Raw genomic sequence first — 19,277 nt, 5'->3', positions numbered from 1 at the left:
TAACATCCTCAATTTTACCTCTTTGTCTGCAGAGCCTAAAATATGTATTATGCAGCCCTTTACAGAAAAAGTTTGCCAACCCCTTATTTAGGTAGTTGTAAGTTATCTTTTCTTTAACTGTTACAATCGCAGCAGCCTATTTTATAGATGAGGGAGGACCTTTGCAAATGTGAGTGAGTTGCTGAAATTTACCCAGCTAATGGCAATGGAGCAGGGATTTTTGCTGAGGTGTGTCTCATTTCAAAACCTGGCACTCTCTCCAAAAGCAAATTTGCAGCAGCAAATGGAAAGAACAAAAAACAATTTCTGGGGGCGAGTGGTAGTGGGAGGAGGGTTCCTGGCGCAGGACACAGGTTCCTGTGCCCCAGGTTCCTGAACCTGCTGTTGGCAAATTCACGGGCCTGTACGTTGAGGCCAGGAGCTCATCAGAATGACCTCAGGACACAGTGGGCATCTCAAATGACCCCAGGGAAATTCCATTCTCTCCACTTCACTTGCTGAAGTGTATATAAAATTCTCTAAAAGCTTTTCAATAACAAGGTTTTATACGAAAACAATATTTGTTAGCTAAACCCCAGTGGAGCTGTTAAGCGCGTGGACGTGGAGTTACACACACGGCTCCACCTCCCAGTAAACAGAGGTGCCTCCGTTCACTTACTCTCTAAATAGGACACACTGGGACCCAGGGACCCGTTCATTGGTTTGCTGTGAGGATTAAATGACTTATTATTTGTAACATGATTAATGCATTACTTGGCATAGAGCAAACGCTATATCAGCATATAATAAACACATAAAAGAATTCCTCAGTTAATCAGAAAATCAAGTTTCCAGAAAACACGTCTCTTTACTTTCTGGTTGCTGAAGGTTGGCCTGTATTAAACTGGGTCCTGGAAGAAAGACCAAGAGGGAGAGAAAATAATGGCAACTGCATTGTCTCAACTTTCCCAAAGTGATCATTCTCTGGGGCAGGGGGCACAGAAACAGGAGACTGCATTCTGCCACCTTCAGCTCAGGTACACACTTCCTAACTCTGCAGCCTAGGAGAATGGCCCAGTCTCACCAAATTATAATCAGTGATAACATCAGCAGTCTAGAAAAAATGCACCCTGTTGGTCACCTGTTGCCTTTTGACAGAATATATCTGTTTCTACATTTCTCCTCTCCAGTTCCAGAAAGACTAGATATGTTCCCTGAAAGATATGTTCCCTGATGATCTCATAATTAAGATTCTTCACCCTTCAACTGTCCTCTCTCACACTCGCTCATGTGTGTGTGTGCGCGCGAGTGCACGCGTGCACAGCCACACCCACACATACACACAGACACGACACTCAGTGCTGGTGAAGGTAAGAGACAGACACTCTCTCATACACTGCTGGACAGGAAAAGCCATTTAGATGTGTTTTATCAAGAGCCTCAAACATACTCTTAACAAGGAATTCCGCTTCCAAAAATATAATCCAAGAAATTGAGGTAAAAAGGGTATGTGTGGCAGCGTGGTGGGTGGGAGTCATAGAATTTTAAGAAGAACTTAGTGTGATCTACACACAGAGTTGCCTGGGAGGTGTGTGTGTCTGAAGCCGGTGGGCACTCGGGTCCCTCGTGAGCCAAGCAGGTCACACGGTGGTGGACTGCCATGCGGGAGACCCAGTGCTGCGGTGCCAGGTTCTGCAGGGCACAGTGGCACCTTCTTGCCAAGGGGCAGTTTCCTGGACTCAGACTGAATGTGGGAGCCAACCCAACCCCCACGCGGACTGGGCCACTGCTGAGGGCATGGCAGCCTCTGGGCCACTTGCAGGGGCGCGGGCCGCTCTGAAGCCCGGCTCCCTCAGCGGCTCCAGCTTTGTTCTCATCACAGCGGGTCTCGAGGACCTGGTGTAGGAGACATTATCTTAAAAGTACCGTTCCTATATAAATATTAAGGATTTTCATCTCTAGCCACAGGAATTCAGTCTTTTCATCTTCTTGGGTTAGATTCTCAGACGCCCTAGGGTGTCTTTAATTTTCGTCAGAATTCAAGATAATTAATCTTTCATTCCTTTCATTTAGACAAATAAGTAATGGGAAAGCTACACCTTTAAAGGAGACTTGAAATCAAGTAGGGAACCCCAAGTTGATGTGAATCCTTGAGGTACCGGGGAAATGGTTAGAATATTCACTTACTGACCAAACAAGAGAGACTTGCATCGAAAAAGGTGACGTCACTGAACCCCACAGAGTCCAGCTGGGGAAGCTCTGACTCCCACCTCCGTGGGGAGGGCTGGAGGCCGATGGACTGGCTTGACGTTAGGTAGTAGAAGTGGCAGAGCCAGGACTTGAACCCAGGTCGTCCCAGCCCCAGCCCTCATGCTTCCCCAGTATCGCAGCTCATGACGAGGCAAAGCTGGGCCTTTCAGGGTGCTGAGCGGTGCACATGTTCCAAGTCACAGCTCAGGACACTTCCTCTGTTCCGTGATCTATAGAGCCGCTTGGGAAATGGAAGAAGAATTACAGAGACGAGTCATTCCGTGTCAGCAGGAGAACTGTAACAGACTTTTTATTACTATTTTATTATTTATGTTTTGTCAAAAAAAAAAAAAAAAAAAAATCCATGGGAAGAGCAACGCAGCAGAGCCCCCTGATGGCGGTTTGCTCATGGGGATCCATGCCCGTGTGCCCGAGGGTGTGCAGGCGAGCGTTTGTGTGTTGGTCTCCCACTCTCACGCAGATGCTGGGCTCTGTGAGATTTTGCATGGGGGATCATTCGTGCAGAATTATATTTAAGGGATCTAGAGGCTGTATTTGTGGTGTGCGTGTGCGTGTGTGTGTGTGTGTGAGAGAGAGAGAGAGAGAGAGAAGACATCTTGTGCATTATTAAGAATGTGCCCACTGAATTAACTGTTCTGTCACCCCTGAGGCCCCAAACTTTTTATCCCAGCCTTTACTTTCTTTCATCTGGAAAAGGAAATGCAGCTCTCTCCATGGACACCATTTGTCACAGGTGCCTGGTGCTGATGCTCTCCTTTGGTAAAGAACTGCTCTGACTTTAGCCCGGGGCCCCCCTGCACCCATGCACCCCACCCTCCAAGACCCCTCTCCTCTCTCCTCTCAAGGCTGAGAGGTCTCCCCAGTGCTTGAGGCTCTCGAAGGTTCTCAGACTCTTCTCCTGATATCATGGGTTCCTGAGTTTTCAAACGAAATTTGATCTCTGTCTTGCTCCCACCCAAGAGAATAGGGTATTTCTGGAGGTTGGGTTGGCCACAGGACCCTCTCCTACCCCCAGAGGTAGCAGGGTCTTTTCTGGGTGTCTATGGGTTAACATCATGGAAATGAACCTGGTCCAAGTGGCAGAGGGCATCCCCCAAGAGGGGCCTTTGTGGGGGACTTTGAGACTTCCTCTAGAAAAGCTCCTGGGGCCTCTGCGTCACCATCTGTTTCCATTTCTGAGCGGGAGTGAGTTCATCCACTTTATTGAGGGCAAGGGCACATTTATTACATGTCGCTTAGAGGCTAATGGTGGTGACACCACAGGTTATGAGACATGGTCCCTCTCCTATGGGGTCAAAAGTCTGCCTGAGGAGGTAACAATTAAGCAAAGTCCAATAACAACATGATGTTATGAGTCATTTTTATTAGGTGATTCTGAGACAGTACTTAATACCTTCCAGGATATAAGGTCCTATTAGTATCTATGTCTGCCTTGTTTATGCTCATCTTCAGCTACTGCTGTGTCTGGAAGGGAATATATACTGAATACATATTTATTTAAAGAAGAAACAATGATGAGCCTAGAAACCTCACGCTTCAGACACACTGATCCCATGAAAATTCAGCTAACATATGTGGAGGACAAGCTAAATACTGTATTTTGGTACTTTCATCAGTATGTATCTTTCTAACAATAATCTGAGGCCATCTTTTATGGAAGAAGAAACGAAAACTCAGTGAGTGTCCCCAGACACACATTGCACGAATGGAGTGGAGAGGCGCCTTCAAGTTCAGGGTCCCTTTTTTTTGCCCTGCTTTTGCTTCCATTTCACTCATGGGTTTGTCTCTTTTGTTCTGCTTTCTCCTCTCCCTGTGTCCTCTCCCTAGGAGACAGCCCTCTCCTGGCTCTGTGGGTTCCACTTTCAATTTTATGGACCATCCAGAAAGGTCACTGCCTCTTAGCCCCAGATTCTTAATAGACATGCCAAGTCTGATGCAGTTTGACGATAAGGGCCAAACAAATAGAAACAGAACCTAGCTCTACTGCTTTCCCTTCACCAAAAATGCATTAATAAAGTTAATTAGCATTGACCTGAAAAAAATCTGAACAATAACCTCCTGGCATTAGGATCAAACGCAATGAAGCACAAGCAATAAAAACTCCATTACTGCTCCCCTCTGAAAGACTGTCACCGATCCTTGGGTAAGAGGGAGGGGACAGGCTCACATCTCCCCAGGACGTTTCCTGCCCCCTCTGAGCCTCACCACAGGCTCTGAGTTCTACCTGGTGTGTCAGAATGCAGCCAGGTGTGCAGGTGAGCTGGGCTGGGCCCCAGGTCAGACTGCCTATACTTAAATACATGACTCTCAGAAGGCCACGGCAAACAGAGGCTTGGTTTGGGCTGTAATAAGAATGTAAAGGGGCCAATCAGACAGTGGGGGAGGCAGCAGGCCATTGAGATGGTAACTACTCCTTTCCCAGTTGAGGCTGGTGGTTGGCGCACACTCAGGGGGCTGAACAAGCAGGTGCCTGGGACACTCCCCAGATGTTGCAGAAACCTGGCCTCAGGCAATAAGAGTCATTCCATATCACATTCTCTGTGGCCAAAAGGGACTAATTTTTTGCTTCCTCCGGTCAGAATTGGTTCAGAAACTGGGCAAGGACATATAGGTTGTTATGACCCACCTGCAAGGCACTGGGGACGTACATCACTGACTTTGTCCCCTCCCCACCCTTCCCCTGATCTTTCCAGGGTTCTCATTTTACTACTGAATTCCTATCCCACGCCAGGCATTGAGGAGCTGGGACTCAGTATGTGCCCTCTAGCGTTTCTTTGTCTAGTGGGAATGTGTGAACAACTCACTGGATTTCTGTCCCTTCTCACGACTCCCTCTGGCCTTATTTTCCATGATACTGTGAGCTATTTGAGGGAACGTTGCATGTTGGTACTGAGGCTGCCTTCCTTCACCCTCCACCTGGGTTTCTTCAACCATCACTCCATTCCTGAGGGCAGCACTGGGAGGAGGAATGGGGCACTGCGGGACCGAGGCCTTTCCATGCTCTTCTGTTCCATATACCACACAGCGTGCCATGTCTCTTCCCGCCTCCCTAGTCCTGCAGGGGCCTGTGGATGCAGGGAGAAGGGCCAGAGCTGGTTTGCTGACCCTTTAGGAATAAGGGAAGCAGGCACTCTTTTCAGAAGTTGCCTCAAACTCTAGATGAAGGTTTGTTGAGGTGGAAGTGGGTGCTGGGAGTGGTGAAGGGACCCCCACAAAGAAAACACCTCCTCTATGCGGCACTTGAACAATCACCCATTGGCCCAGAAGTCCTTGGAGGGAGACGTTCAGGAAAAACAGGAAAGATAAAGAGTAAGAAGAAGGAGAAACACAATACAAACAGACCTGCGTGGGAGGAGAGAATGAGAACTTCCTGGGAACACACCTAAACCCTTAAAATGTTTTCAATGAGACATTTTTTTCCTGCACTGATACTCAGTTTCATGACCTGAAGTCTTTAAATATGAAGTCATTTCAGGATGTTTTAACAAGCAGTATGGTGGGGGGAGGAGAGAGAGAGAGAGAGAGAGAGAGAGAGAGAGAGAGAGAGAGAGAGAGAGAGAGAGAACGCTCCAGGCTTCTTGTTTGCCCTACTTTCCCACCCTGCATCTCTCCAACGTCTCAGACCGACCTCACTGCTCTCCTTGCCTCTTGTTCATGTCTACATCCCCAGAATTGTTTTCTCAAGGCATCCCTGGAATTCGAGGTCCTGCACAATCTACCTCTATCCCGCATTCTGCCTGTGATTCTTTGATACCAGACTGGCTGTTTCTTGGACATTCCCTTCCCTGCCCCTCCTGAGAAGGAACCGCTCCAGCAGCATGAGCGTCCTTCAGTTGGCCTGGAAGAGAGAGAGAAAATGATGACACATATTGGCATTATTTATTTGTTTTTTAATTTGTATTTGCGTGCCTATCCCTGCTTCTGGGCTACAGGCTCTTACAATCTACAGATACTACAATGATAATAGTAATATAGAACATTTACTAAGCAATTATTACCTCACTTTGCAGGCAGTGTCTCTCATCCTTACAGGCAGGTAATATTATTAGCCTTCTTTAGGGAGACAGAGTCTGAGGGAGGAGCACACAGCAGCAAGAACAGTCAGTAGGAAGCCCCAGCAGCTTGGCCTGTTTTTTGTGTGTGTTTTTTTTGCATATTATTAATTTATTTATTTATTTATTTATATTAGTTTCAGGTGTACAAAAAATGTAACAGTTAGACATTTATCATTTGTATCCCTCACACAGTGATAACCCCTCTCCCTCCATCTACTACCCCTCTGACATCGCACACAGCCATTGCATTTCCACTGTCAGTTAATGCTGTACTCTGCTTCTTGTAAATATATATATATACGTGCATATGTATATATACGTATACACACACACACACATATATATATATATATATATATATATATATATATATATACACACACACATACACATATATAAAAAATTGTAGTGGACATTCATTATTGTTCAGCTTCAGCTTCAGGTGTACAGTGCAGTGATCAGGCATCTACATCACCCCTGAGGTGGTCTCCTTAATGGGACAAGTGTCTTAGGGCCTGTTCTTGACCCCTATGCCATCACGGGTCCTTGGAACTACCAAGGTGCATAGAAGGTCTCCAGTCACAGGTAGTCCCATCAAACAACAGACAAATGAGAGGATTCAGGGGATGGTGAAGGAGCAAACTTCTCTGGAAAGGTAGGTCTGTGAGTGGTGCTGTGAAGGAAGCTTTAGGAAGAGTCCAGGGCGCAGCTGTGCTTTCCCTGTCTCCCTCTTGACCAACTGGTGACCTTGGAAGAGGTAACATCTAGCAGGTGGCCTCAGAGGTGCTGGCGACACCCTTCCTCCCACCAAACACTACCTCTCAGCTGCTTGATGGTGCCTGAAATTGTACCATTACAGCCTAATTCCTTCAGCTTAGGCTGCTATTCCCCTGTTAAAATGCAAATACTCCTGGGAGAGGCAAGTTATTAAACTTTATTAGCCTTTTATATCCCACGGTGAATTTATTGATCAGACTCTTCTCCTCAGCAATGGCTGGGAGAGGAGAGAAAAGATGGAGACCATGTGCATGTCCCAGGCTCCAAGGGAATGAGGTCTCTGGGAAGCCGGGGGTAGGGAAGCAGGGGTTTAGGGCGGACTCACGAGCTGCGGAACCGGGAAGGGTACATTTCCCCTAGCGCTCTGCTGAGTAGTGCCCTCAGGGCCCAGTGGCCTGAAGCTCTGGGGAGACTGGCACCACTAGGACCGAGTTACTAGGCCAAGATGGTGCTCTAACTCACCACCGCAGGCTTCTTGGCCAATCGTGTGCGTGCGAGACAGCAGCGTCACTGGCAGCACCATAGCCACTGCCACCAGTCTTGTCAGGTGCCCTGTGGACATCTTGGTCCCTTCCTGCTCTGTGATCCTGGAGCCCTTCCCACCCCGTCAAGCCCCCCAGGAGAGCCTTGAGCGGTTCTCGTTGTATGTGACGCTGCTCATTCCTTACACTCCTCTAACCCCTCTGGCATCATTCTCTACCCTGTACAGACACGTCTCTGAAATTCTTCCTCACCACGGAGCCACTGCCTGGACGGCGGTCAGAAGTGGATTACGAGAGAGAGATCCTTTCTTAAGGACACGTCAGGGTTTTGAGAACAATATTATTTTATGTGTTTTCCAAACACTTTGTTCTGCTTTCAGATTTATGAGATGGCCTTTCTTACTTTAATAAAATATTTAAAACAAAAATAAGAGAGGAAGCCTGAGCTTTCCAACCTCTATTTCTCTGGGGCCAGCCTCACAGAAATATTCCCTACCCTCGCAGACCCTCTCGGCTCGGAGACCCCGGCAGCTGTGGTCTGCCTTGCACTTCAGATGTTCAAGAATCAGGCAAGGCTGTAGTTGGGACTGTATCTTTATTCAGGAAGTAGTGTTTGTCCACCTGATGGAAAATACACTTGGATTTCACCACATGGAGTACATTTTTTTGTTGTTCAATGAGTTATTGCAGTTCAATGACTCAGTGATTCTTGTGCCTTGCTTTTGAAAGGGAAATAGCACACAATCACATTTGAAATGGAAAAGCAAGAGATTGTTATACATAGGAGTTGCAATGAGACAGAATAAGCAATCAGGGTTAGGCGCTTGTCTTGGAAGGAGAACTTGACGGGGGGACAAGATACTTGGCTTCTGTACCAGCTCTGACCCTAACAGGCTGCGTAGCCTCGGGCTTCTGGCATTCTTTCAGTCATTCATTCAACAATTATTTATTGAGTGTCTACTATGCATTAGCCATCATGCAATCTGATATGGGAGGCAGGTGGGTTAAGTGGCTTCTTCCCAGTCTAAGATTCTGTGGAATAGCTGATTTTAGTAGTCATTGAACAGCTGGATGTTCACTAAGACTGAAAATGACGGACAAGGATTTTCCCCTCACTTCTCAAAGACCTAATGAATTTTCCAAATGAGAAGGTCATAAGAACCTCGAGCAGGTGGCAGGTAGTAAATTTTGCCTTCCTCATTTCTCAGCACGGGAGTGCCACAGGTTTGGGCTCTTTATAATTCACTCAGCAGAGTCCAATAAATTCTACTTCCTTCCTAGGGGATTTTCTATTTTTGCTCTGAGGGCAAATGGTTCTGTCACAGGGAATGGTCCTCAGGAAGAATGTGAGAAAGACGCTTCTAAGTCCATCCTCTCTTCCATTCCCCTCCCCTCCCCTCCCCTCCCCTCCCCTCCCCTCCCCTCCCCTCCCCTCTCTCCTCTCTCCTCTCTCCTCTCCTCTCTCCTCTTTTCTCTTCTCTTCTTGTCTCTTCTCGTCTCTTCTCCTCTCTCATTGCTTCGTCCTCGCAGACACTGCACTAGTTTAGACTATAGCCTGTCCTTGAGAAACTCAGAGCCAGGAGTGTGAGGAGTAAGGGTGGTGAAGAATCATAAGTGATTGCTGGGTAGAGTGTGAGGAGAAGCACCTCAGAACTTGACTGGGAGTGGAAGGGGGTACTGGGAGTGCTGAAGGGTCACCACAAAGGCTTCTTCCTAGAGGCAGTACTTGAGTTTAATCTTGACAAATAAATGAGTAATGCAGGCAGACAAGAGGAGGAATGGTGCCTTGGGCTGATGGAATAGCATAGACACAGGCTCAGATGTGGGAACATGTGATGTGTTTGGAGAGGAGGTACATGGGATGGGGCATCACACGCTGCGGCTGAGACCCCTGGTTAGGGAACGTCAGGAAGCTTGGAGTTGGCACTGAAAATCTTAAGCAAGGATGTGGCACCATCTTTCCGCTGGTCCCCCCAAATTTTGTGCTGTCACTATTAGCCTTCCACGTACCCTATCTAGCCCTTGTCTGTCCCCATCAGATCTGCATCCTCTGTCCCACTGCTTCATGGGTACTTCCCCCTCTTCCTTCCTCTGTTGTCTTTTAAGAGGAGTACTCACTAATGCAACCTGACAATAGTTTAATGAATAACCTTTCCTTTTAGCAGAAGAAACATTAAAATCAAAAGTAACTAAACAGAGAGCTTTCAGATGTTGAGATATTTTAGAGAAAAAAATTATTTTTTTAAGAAGCCCTCCCCCATCAGCCCTTGAGTCACCCCACATTACCTAAGAATACATACAGGCCAGCCATGGTGGCCACCACCCACCAATCTGCTTCCTGCCGGACACCTGTAAACAAATGGCTTGCTCGGGTTCAGCAGGACAGGGGCTGTTGGGCCTGAGGCTGCCATTGAGTTGAGTTTCCAGGTCTTCTGCTTTTCTCCTCCTTTGGACTACCTGGCTCTCCTTCACACCATTCTGCTTGTGCCTCTCTTTACCAAAAGATCCCATGGCTTACAGCAACCATCAGCTCAAAGAATGGCAACTGGAGGGGCCCAAGGAAACAAGTCTGCCATTCAAATGCCAGAGGATTTAAAAAATATAACAACAGACATCTTTGGGCTGAGATTTATGTGGAACTCTGAGGGGACTTAGAGAAAAATGTACGTTTCAGCTCTGCTGAGAAATGTGTTGAGTGCCTTGGGAAAATGGTTCAATACAAGAAACCAGACAGATAGAACATTGTTGACTGTCCAAGGATAGATCCAACTCTAAATGTTGTAGGTGTTGGACAGCAAAGGGTCAGCTCTGGAGAAGTTTGGGAAGGTAGCCCCGGAGGAATGTGCCTTAACCTGCATCTACTTTTGAGTTCTTTCTTCAGTCATGTTTGCGTGCATTTCTGTAAGTGCTGGATTGGACCTGCTTCCCGCTCTCACTTCCTTGTGTCCTCTGGGCATGATGTTGACAGACCAAACAGGGTCTAATTACTTAATAGTTGCCAGCCAAAAGACAACTCCGGGATGACTTTATAAGAAGGAACTTTATTGCGAGCTGGTGAACAAGGAACACACTGGGGCTCGCTTCTAGAGCAGTGCATCTCAGAATAAAAGTTTGGGTTCATCTTTATTCTGAGAAATCATGTATAAACAGGAAAGTGAGTTTCAGCATCACAAGTATAGGTGGAGATGTTCCTGCGCCATTAGCAAACATACTTATACATACATTATGTGTTCAAAACTGGCGGAAAATGTCCGCCTCTGGGAGGAGATTTCAGTATTATAGCCAGGGTATAACGAGGAAAATTCATGAGGTCACCAGAGGGTCCTCTGGGCCGCTTTGGCCAGCCCCGGGTGGTTTGAGCCAGAGTACCCCTCTGGTTCTGCAAATCACCCCTAGCGTCTCCCTGAAAAGACAGATCTGGCAATTGTCAAAGTTAGGGATGGCATAGGTACGGAAGAAAGTAAATCTCAGCCCTTCTGTAAACTCTTAGCAAATCACAGGATGTGGTTAGCACACCTTAAAATTATTAGGGTTACCTAATTGGGTTTACAGGTTAATCTAAGCAAAGTTATGAATTCTAAATAAAAGTCTATGATAGGCTACCTGCAAGGCTGTGTTACAATGAGCCTTGGTTGCTGCCTTAGAAACCTGTGATTGCTCTGAAGGGATGGGCTTCGGAGGCAGACAAATTTGCCTGTGTGACTTCTGGCAAATTGCACGATCCTCTGACCTCAGTCTCCTTTTGTGGAAAATAGGGGTGAAAAAAAATACTTACCTTATTTATTTCATGTAAAGACGTAAAAGAGGTACATATATTTAAAAACAACAACAACAACAACAAAAAAACCCCACAACATTTAAGATGTTGAAAACTTTAAAAATGTTAGCTTCCATCCCTGTGCTCCAGCCTACCTTCTATAATGACCCATGGCTTTGTCCCTCAGTTGTGGAGTTCCACCTACTATGACTGTCTTTGCCAGAGCCCGCAGGCTCCTCTTGGACCTGGTTCTCCACCCTTCTGTATTCCCATTCCCCACAGCCACTATGGCACCCTCTGCTGCTGTGCTGGCGATTCTCCACTGTACCTTTCTGACACTGTGAAAATGACAATATGAACATCCAAGCAAGCAATGCAGCTGTAGCTGTGCTCTCTCCATTCCCATCTCAGGAGGTCAAACCCTCAGATGTATAACCACACACTTCCGGGCATTCACAATCTCATCCCTGTGAAACGCTGACAGCCTCAGCTTTCATCATTCCCATTGCATGAAACGAAATGAACTTATTGAAAAGTTGCTTGCCAGGTACAAGTATATTATCTCTGTTATTCATCACCCAAATCCTTTGAGGTAAGGGTCATTAACCCCACTTTTTTAGATGAAAAATGGATGCCGTGAAAGATTAAGTGACTTTCCTAGATTCACATTGAGAACAGCAGAGCTGGGGGACTTACTCTCTAATCGGCAAATGGTACAGCCATTATTGGTTGACGATGTGTCTGATTTGTAGTTTCAGAAATACGCCCACTCACATCAAATCCTCTTGGAAGATGGTGCACTATTCTAAACACACACACCGATAAACAAATGGATAACTGTTTTATTGTCACGGGGACATTTATAATCTCTTGCATATACATCCTTCCACCTGGTCACTTCCCACTGTGCCCACCCACAGATGGCTATTAGGGAAAATGTGCCGTTAATGAGGTAGAAAATGTCCCCCAGACACTGAGCTTTGCTCAATGTTTTTGGGTGGGAGTAGGTGTGAGGGCAGATTCTGCCACTTAAGATTGCACTGAGACCGCCATTCCCTTGAAATTGGTTGTTTCAACAGCTCTTTCAGACTCCGGGCTGCCCTTCGGCTCTCCCTCAGGCTGCCCACTTAAGAAATCACTTTATCATGCTTCTTTGTGATTGTATTTGCCCAGGGACGGAGCTCAGAGGTCCTCTTAAATTAAAAGATTTTAAATGACCTTTCTGAACAGCAAAACGCTGGGGAGTAAGGTGAGGGAGCCCTGAAAGGGGTTCTAGGCATCCAGGGAGCAGGCTACAAGTTGGACTCTTTAGCTAGAGATGCAGGTCACAGCCAGTGATTGGGATGAACCCGACTAATCTTGCAGAGAAGGTCACAACCTAGTGTTACTTCTGACTTCTGAAGGGTTATACGCATAGCACAGGTAGAGCACTTCTCGGAGACAGGACCGCTGGGGAGTTAACCCTTTGGCTGCTGTAGGATTAGCCTCATTTCTAGCCTCCACTATGTCATGGCACTCTGTGATCGATCTCTAGACTCAATAGATACACTCTTGGTGCGTCAGCCTCAAAGAGCTGAAAAAGGCTGGTATTCTTCCATAATGTCTATGAATGGGGAATGCAGAATGAGACAGAATGGCAGAGTCTTAGCAATGGCTGGGATGTCAAAAGGACTATGAAAGATTGGGTTGTTGGTCCCAATTCTTTACTTTTCCTGGGAACAACATTCTAGCTATGACCTGATCACGGGCAGAGTGTACTTCTTTATCCCTTGACTTTGGGCTCATGGGACTTACTTTGGTCAAAGGGATGTTAGTAGAATTAATGATAGTATGGTCTTGAACTGTACTTGGTCAGCAGGCCTGCCTTCTGCCATCTCCTTAAGAAAAGCATGCCCCATTTAGCTCACTAGCTGCAGAAAAATGAGAGATGTCTCGAGTGGAGCTACCAGGCCCACCTTAGCAAAGGACAGCTGCCTCATTGAGCCAAAAAGCTCATGAATGACAGATAAACACTTATTATTATTCACCACTGACATTTTGAGCTTGTTTGTTACAGAATAATTGTGGCAATGACTAACTACTATATATAAGGACCTATTCGTGTGGTTATGAAATCCTCTTTCCACGTTCCTCCCTCACTCACAAAGTTTTTATAGGCACCACCACAGGCCAGCACAATGCTAGGCCCTGTGAGATGCAGGAAAAATGGAAGCTAGACCCTCCCTCGGCAATATCACTGTCTACACAGGAGTAAACTCAGCCTGAAACATCACTGGAGGGAGAAATGACAAAACTGAAGCTATTCTACTTTGAGTCTGTCAAGACATGGCAGGGGTCTTTGGAACAGATAACAATGCTGGGGAGAATAGAAGGCAGCAGTGAAAAAAGGAAGACCAAATATGAGATAGATTGACTATAGAAAGGACGCCATAGGCATGTGTCTGCAGGAGCTGCACAGGCCTGCTGAGGACAGGACATTGGGGACCATCACTCATTCACAGGGTGGCCAGGAGTCGGAGCTGACTGCGCAGCATGTAACACATACAACACACTCATATAGGAATCATAAAACAAACACCACAATTCAACCTGGCATCTCATTATCGCTAAATCATGGTAATTAGACCAGGAAGGACCAAGTCACCTCTCAAGTGATATTATCAAGGATTTAGACCCACCTTTTGTGTCTTGTGTGTGTGTATATATATGTGTGTATGTGCTGACCCTGAAAATGTGTATCAGGTAATGATATAACTAGATATTCTCATGCCCTCAAACACATATGTGTGTACTATGCAGAATAACTCTGAGAGAAATGTTGTCAGCCATGATGGTTTATTGCAGGTCTTACATACATTTTAAAGACGAGATATCTGAAACCAAGAGATGGTCATGCCATGATTGAAGGAGCTGGGGGTTGGTGTGGCTCCAAAGGCCATGTTCTCTTTTGTTCACTCTCTGGCCACCCCTCCTCTGTCCAGAGGCCATGTGGCATGATCTCTGTCTCTGTCACTTACTAGCTGAGTGCCTTAAGGCATGTGCATAATTTCTCTCTTTTTTTTAAATTTTTTATAACTGCCTGTTTAATCATTCAATTTCATGGACATCTAAATGCTAAACAGACCCCAAAATAAAGACCAATTTGTAAAACTGGGCCATTTTAATGTTCTTTACGATAGAATAAATAGTTCTCTTGACTGCAGACATAAGCTGTTTGGTACTCAGAAACATCACAGTAAAGGCAGTTTTCTTGATTGGTGTATATTCTTCAATAATGATAAGGAGTTACTTGTATGAACTGCAGTCAAACCAGTAAGACTGCATTTATGCATCCATCATTTTCAGGACTGTTGGTAACCTGGGCATATTTTCCCCAAATAACCTTGCCTCCTTGTGTCACAAGGCCCAACTCGCTCATGTTCACCTCAATGACCATACCTTTGGTAATAACACCCAAAGTTGTGTAACATAGGGATGAGGGATTCTTTTTTACACCAAGGATTGGCAGACAAAGGTGGCTTTCAGTTCAGGATGTGTTACATGCGCCTTCTTGAAATGTAAGCCCATTGGCCTGATGAATCTTTCATATTTAGGTGGTTTTCGAGTAAAGCCATCTCCAACAAAGCAGACCTTAGTAACCATCCTCTTCCACGCTTTCTTCTTTCTCTTCCCTGTTCGAATAACATTTAATACTCCCTGGGCACGAACTGTGGGCAGAGGGACTTCCCATTTTCCCACTTTTTCTTTTTGTTTTTGTTTAATCATATTGGGAAGTACTTTAGCTCGGATTGTCCTTCTCTGTCCAGTAGCTATGCAGGTACTGCTCCTTGTGGAGTCTTTTCACCATCCTTTTGTTTGGTGTTTCTCTTTTCATGCATCTTGATAGTCTTTTTCATCTGTATTTTCTCAGCATGGCGCTGTTTATGGTAGAGTTTAGCTTTGAGACCAATCATCTTTTTTGCCTTCTTTGAACATTCATGAGCCTCTTGACCTTCCTTCTTTCTCTTTTTCTCATGGTAATCCAAACGATATCCATAGCACTTCCGGTGTAACTCAAAATACGTTCCTTTTGTGGCATGGTTATGACCACCCAGACGCCAGGCGCATTCCCCTGGGCGCGAAGAAGCTCTCAACTTTCGGGTCTCAGAAACTCGAGAGCCTACTCCATGCAAGTGGTGACAGGAAAGGGGAAATCTGTGCAATCACTCTTAGGTGTCTACTTCCACTTCTTTAAAATGGGGATAATAACGTTCACCTCTGAGAGGTATCATAAGGATTAGAGATACATTGTCTTTTAGGAGCTGAATTGTGTCTCTGTCTCCACATTCACCTGGGGAAAGTTTAGCTCCCAGAACCTCAGAATGTGACCATTTAGTGATAGAGTCTTTAAAGGGGTGATTAAGTGAAAATGAGGTCAGTAGGTAGGCCCTAAGCCAAATTTCCTCTTACAAGAAGAGGAAATTTGAATACAGACATGTAGAGAGGGAAGACCATGTGAGGACACAGGGAGAAAACCACCATCTACAAGTCAAGGAGAAAGGCCTCAGGCAGAACCAACCCTGCGAACACTTTGATCTCAGACTTCCAGCCTCCAGACTGTGAGAAAAGAAGTGCCTGCTGTTTAAGCCACCCAGTCCGTGCTACTTGGTTATGGCAGCCCAAGCAAACTAATACAGTGTCTGAGACTCCTGCCATAGAATCGATACCCAATCAAAAGTGATCTCTGCAAACAGGCACTACCTCCTCTTCTCCCTGTTGTCTTTTTCCCTCTCCTTCCCCCTTTCTTCTTCCCTTCCCTCCATTTCTACTCCTCCTATTCCTTTGCTTCACTCCAAACACATAGACCTCCAACCATTCAGCACACAGCAGGAGGACGGGCGGTTGAGAGGCAACCTGAGAAGTATTTATGTTCCTCTAAAAGGGAAAGAAGGACTGGCATTTTCCTGGGCAGGCTGGAGTCACAGAAGAATAACAATTAGGAGAGACAGTGAGAGGCTCAGGAGAGGGAGCGCCTTCTTAGGGTTACAGAGTTTAACTGAGTTGGATATTGTGAGAACAGGGCCTCAGGAGTTTGTGATAGGCCATAATTATTTTCCACTTAACTAGAAAAACAAGGGACTGAGATGTAGGGAGGTCCCTGGTCTTACTTCACCCCAGTTTTAGGGCTGGATTCCTGCTCTGGAAGAGCCTTTTGTCCTATGGTCCCAATTTTTTAAATCCATACACCCAAAGATAGGGTGGGACCAGCAGGTGGCCCAGGATGCCAGTGGGAGAGCTGCCTGGGCCAATCCTGTAGCCCTTCCCAGGGGCGGTGAGAACAGTCTTTGGTAATTGACTTCCTTTCCAGAAAGGACAATTTCCTTGTCCAGAAAAATGAGTGTAATCAGACTGGCTGGCAAAACCGTTTTGAGATTTCTCGGATGAGGGGCTCTGTGTAAACCCAGGGCACTGTTGTTTTCCTACCTAGCTGGTGGGCCAAGGGAGAGGGGGAATGGAAAAGCCAGGCAAGAATGCCTGCTTGGCAGCTGGTGCACAAGCCTCTCAATCACACCCTGATGTTGCAAAACTACTCACACAAAGAGCATCCATGGAAATCGGTGAGGGAGCTGAGGAGCAGGCAGGTGGGGTCAGGAGAGGAGGATGGGGCAATAAGCGGGGGGGTTAGAAGGTCAGACAGGAAAACATTCACACCATGGGGAGAATATCTGACCGAATATCCCTCTGCTTCTCTGGTGCTCTGTTTCTTCGCCTTTGAGATGAGCAGTTGGCCCCACCTGTCATTTCTGGAACTCAGACTGTAGAATTTCCAGAATTTCTCATTAGCAAGTGTAGAGGGAGTCCAGGTCAGGAGGCAGGAGAAGGGAAGCCAAAGCGAGGATGAGAGAGTCAACATGGTGAAGATAGGGGAGGAGAGATGAGGATAGGAAAGGAGGGAAGAAGGGGAAGGAGAGAGAAAGGCGAGGAAGGGAATTCTCTCTTTCCAGAGTAAGATTCCAATGGGGGATCAACAAAGGGCTGTTTTCCTAATGAGATTTTGTCACCTTCCACGTGTCTTGAAGCTGAAAGTAACCACAGTCTCCCGCGTATACTGTGCGACCAATTCCAACAGCAGGACGAGAATTACTTTGAAAGGCACACCTGACCTTTCTACGTAATATGCAGTCCAAGTCCAGGGCTTATTAAGAGTACAAGCAAACACAGGGTCTGGGAAGCTGATTATGCCTCTGCAGGGGGTTGGCAAGAAGTCTGGTCCCAGATCCTTTCCCCCTTGCCCCTGACAAAAGAAGAATAGCTTTGAAATGGGAAGAGTCCTATGGAGGTCTCCGGGGCTGCCTGGCATGACATGGAAGACCCTTTCCTGTCTCTCATTCCTCAAGCTAGGACTCTGAATAATGCTGCAGGCTTGTACAGACCGCTGTCAGGAGGAGGCTGGCCACGTCAGCTGTTTAATATGCAGAATGAAGGAGTCATCAAGTCGAGCGCCTGTAACTTTTCATGCGAATGACAGAGGAGGGAAAACAGCCTGAGCAGAAGGCAGGCCTGTGTCTCTCCGTATGGGCGAGTGGCAGGAGCTCCACCTGGCACTGCAGCCAGAGGCATCCGCTATGTGGGCACAGGTGCATGTGTCTAAGGGGACACAAGTGGTCACCCATATGTACACACCAAGCACATACACACATAGTCACAGGTGATAGCCAACACGTGAATGGTAGCTGTGGTCCCTGGGACTATGCTACCTACAAAAGGTGAGTCGCAGGCTGTATCAACTCAGGGCCTTTCCTCCTCCAACGGACACCACCTTCTCAGGATCAGGAAGAATGGCTGAGACTAATTGTCACATTACCTCTTCACCTCACGTTTCCAGATTCCAAACAAAACAAGTCAAAGTTATAGTATTAACCACCAGCAACCCCAGGCCTCTGATGGTGACCATTCCTACGGAAGGACGCTGGCAGCTTCCGGCTGGTGGCTGCTGGCTCCGGGGCATGCTGAGCCCAGCTGGTCCCTGTCACAGGCGGCATTATCACTCTGACATGGAGGCGGAAGCCAGTCCTCCCATGGCGACTACTGGCCTTCTCATCAGAGACATTGGCTCGTTATGCTCCAACACATCACTTTCTCGGGAGAAATCTGGCACACACCGTCCTGGGCAGGGCCAGAGGGCACCACCGTGAGGCACAACACAGCATTCTACTCTGCGGCCTCAGAAAAGCTGAGATGTACTGGCCTCGGGGTGAAACACCTGCTCCTCCGAATTATGCTCTGAGATAGGCTCGTTTCCAGGGACCTGGGTTCCAACCATCAGCTACCAATTTGCACGACTCTTTCAAGGTCCCAAACAATCTTCAAATACAACTCGCGGTGGCTCATGCTGACATGCGGTATCCCCTCAGTGAGTGTGCAGAATATCTCAGATCTCTTCAACAACCGCCTACCAAAATGTTCTAGAAGGAAAAGCCACTTTAGTCATTACAATAAGCCTCATGAGCCCAAGGCAAACACTGGAAGAATGATTGCTTTGCGGGAAGGACAGCTAGATATTCAGTTTTGCCACTGAGAGATGGATGTCCCGTTTTTAGAGTGTCTCATTGATTGTGATGTGACATGAGTTTGCCCTCAGCTGGGGGGTGGGGCAGACAGGGTCGTTTCTTCCCTTTGACTTTCTAGCATATGCTTGGAATAGCCATGAACCAACCCATCATACCTTATGGCAGAGTTGCAACCAGGCTGAAACATTCATTCGAGACTTTGCCAAAGGATATAGGAAAACAGACAGGAAATGAAGATAAACAGGGATGCAGACTGGTTCGTAAGGATGGCCCAGTGCCGTGGCGTAGTCCATCGAATTCCACAGGGACTTTAGAAAGGAAAAGATAGGGCCCCAGGGAATTCTCACCTTTAAATCTGCTGCTTTTCTTTCTCCTACTTCTATTCTAGATGAGGACACCCCAAAGA

The 19,277-nt window shown here is 46.7% G+C and overlaps 1 pseudogene; it reads right to left on the bottom strand.

The window, feature by feature from the left end:
• Positions 1-14,537: 14,537 nt before the first annotated feature.
• Positions 14,538-18,343, bottom strand: LOC109454210 (ribosome biogenesis protein NSA2 homolog; annotated as a pseudogene).
• Positions 18,344-19,277: the final 934 nt, after the last annotated feature.

Source organism: Rhinolophus sinicus, linkage group LG07, assembly GCF_036562045.2.
Source record: "Rhinolophus sinicus isolate RSC01 linkage group LG07, ASM3656204v1, whole genome shotgun sequence".
NCBI lineage: Eukaryota > Metazoa > Chordata > Mammalia > Chiroptera > Rhinolophidae > Rhinolophus > Rhinolophus sinicus.
This window is presented reverse-complemented; position numbering and strand designations above follow the sequence as displayed.